The 2,500-nt window shown below is 50.0% G+C and overlaps 1 long non-coding RNA gene and 1 other non-coding gene across 3 annotated transcripts in view; one reads left to right on the top strand and one right to left on the bottom strand.

Moving 5' to 3' along the window:
* LOC126877048 (uncharacterized) overlaps window positions 1-2,500 on the top strand; it is a 150,231-nt gene that overhangs the window by 22,220 nt on the left and 125,511 nt on the right. Inside the window, exon 1 of one of the 2 annotated variants that reach the window (XR_007694709.1) lies at window positions 2,055-2,437. The exons of the other annotated variant lie outside the window; for it this stretch is intronic. This is a non-coding gene — a long non-coding RNA (uncharacterized LOC126877048). Of the gene's footprint in view, window positions 1-2,054; window positions 2,438-2,500 lie in introns of those variants that run through there. 2 annotated transcript variants of the gene reach the window in all.
* Window positions 637-791, bottom strand: LOC126877053 (5.8S ribosomal RNA). The gene has a single exon (XR_007694716.1). It is a non-coding gene; the product is annotated as a 5.8S ribosomal RNA (ribosomal RNA).

Below are 2,500 nucleotides of genomic sequence, written 5' to 3'. Positions count from 1 at the left end.
ATTCTTTTAAGACGACGTCGGGGGCGCGGACCTTCGTGCGTCGAACACCGGCAAACGTAGCATATATCGCCTGATATGAAAAAAAAATCGGTCACGAGGAGAACACTACGAGTATATACGTTCGATAACCGATACACGAAGCGGTGCATAAGCGGGCGGTCGCCCTCGTAAGGACGACTCACGACGCCGCGAGCACTCACGCAGGTCCGTGACCGGTTCTCTCCGCTCTTATTCGTATCCCTTCGTATACCTTCGTCCGACTCTGAAACGTTCTCTTATAATTTTTAAGAAGAACGACGGCGGGTTGTCAAGGCAAGAAGGGACAGAGAGAGACAGAGGTAGAGTTTCGTAGTCTCCCGTGAACACGATAGATTATATATCGAGCATGCGTACGACTTGCACGGTCTCTGCACGACCGCGACGAACGCCGACGAGCGTCCAACAATCGCTCGTACGTCGCGTATGTTCTCTCCGTCCGCTCTTATTCGTATCCTCGTTCTTGTACCTTCGTCCGACTCTGAAACGTTCTCTTATATAAAGAAGAACGACGGCGGGTTGTTAAGGCAAGAAGGGACAGAGAGAGACAGATACGGAGAGTAACGATACGCAACGCAAGCAGTCTTAGGTTTACGTGAGCAACCCTCAGCCAGGCGTGGTCCAGGAATTGTATCCGTGGACCGCAATGTGCGTTCGAAATGTCGATGTTCATGTGTCCTGCAGTTCACACGTTGACGCGCAATTAGCTGCGTTCTTCATCGACCCACGAGCCAAGTGATCCACCGTTCAGGGTAATCTTTTATAAATTTACAACAGTTCAATACTCAAATGTACTCTTCTCGGTTCTAGCGAAGCCGAGTTCCGTCACGTTCGACCAACGGGAATCGAACGCGCAGAAGTCGCCATAGGATTGACGACACAAAAACGTTCGAAAAAAAAAGAAAACGACGAACGCGCGAAGATACGCGCGTTCGCCGGCCGGGCGTAAAGTACATTATGATATATAACAACCATCGAGATCGAAGCTCCGTTCGTCAGGAAACGACGGGGATATATACACCCGATTCTGAATCCTCTGTACAGCACACGATCTCGCGAACGAGTAAGCACGGTGGCTAGCCCATGTTATATATGTGTTTGATTCTACTCTCTCGTCCAATTATTCAAGAAACAGCGCGCGTGCATCTCTCCATCGTTCGGGTGATAGTAAAGATTCGATGGGATTCGCGCGGCCGTCCGCCTCGAGCGGTCTTTCGTCCCAATATCCAGAAGCAGAGTTTGAAAAACTCTAGCGACGGCACGGGTGTCCGACTCACGACATCGAGGTTTCGAAGCCGGCGATCCCCTCCGAACGGATGGCGACCACGCGACCGACTGAAAGCATGAAAAATCGACGAAAGATAGAACACATCTCCGTTCGGGTGGTGTTTTTTCTTTAAAAAAAAAAAAAAAAACAAAAATTCGATGGGACTCGCAGCCATCGTCCTCGCGCGGTCTTTCGTCCCGATATCCAGAAGCAGAGTTTGAAAAACTCTAGCGACGGCACGGGTGTCCGACTCACGACAACGAGGATAGACAGCCGGTCCCCTCCGAACGGGTTATGCGATGATAAACTCGATGAAACTTTAGTCTCGTTCAGGTAGTGTGTGTCTTGTAAATCAAAAATTCGATGGGACACGCATCCATCGTCCTCGCGCGGTCTTTCGTCCCAACATCCAGAAGCAGAGTTTGAAAAACTCTAGCGACGGCACGGGTGTCCGACTCACGACAACGAGGATAGACAGCCGGTCCCCTCTGAACGGTATATTATATATGAGATGATAGACGACAAACTGGATGAAACTTTAAGTCTCGTTCAGGTAGTGTGTAAATCAAAAATTCGATGGGACTCGCATCCGTCGTCCTCGCGCGGTCTTTCGTCCCGATATCCAGAAGCAGAGTTTGAAAAACTCTAGCGACGGCACGGGTGTCCGACTCACGACAACGAGGAAAGACAGCCGGTCCCCTCTGAACGGTATATTATATGAAACTTTAAGTCTCGTTCAGGTAGTGTGTAAGTCAAAAATTCGATGGGACTCGCATCCGTCGTCCTCGCGCGGTCTTTCGTCCCGATATCCAGAAGCAGAGTTTGAAAAACTCTAGCGACGGCACGGGTGTCCGACTCACGACAACGAGGATAGACAGCCGGTCCCCTCTGAACGGTATATTATATATGCGATGATAGACGACAAACTGGATGAAACTTTAAGTCTCGTTCAGGTAGTGTGTAAATAAAAAATTCGATGGGACTCGCATCCGTCGTCCTCGCGCGGTCTTTCGTCCCGATATCCAGAAGCAGAGTTTGAAAAACTCTAGCGACGGCACGGGTGTCCGACTCACGACAACGAGGAAAGACAGCCGGTCCCCTCTGAACGGTATATTATATGAAACTTTAAGTCTCGTTCAGGTAGTGTGTAAGTCAAAAATTCGATGGGACTCGCATCCGTCGTCCTCGCGCGGTCTT

Source organism: Bombus huntii, unplaced genomic scaffold, assembly GCF_024542735.1.
Source record: "Bombus huntii isolate Logan2020A unplaced genomic scaffold, iyBomHunt1.1 ctg00000114.1, whole genome shotgun sequence".
NCBI lineage: Eukaryota > Metazoa > Arthropoda > Insecta > Hymenoptera > Apidae > Bombus > Bombus huntii.
This window is presented reverse-complemented; position numbering and strand designations above follow the sequence as displayed.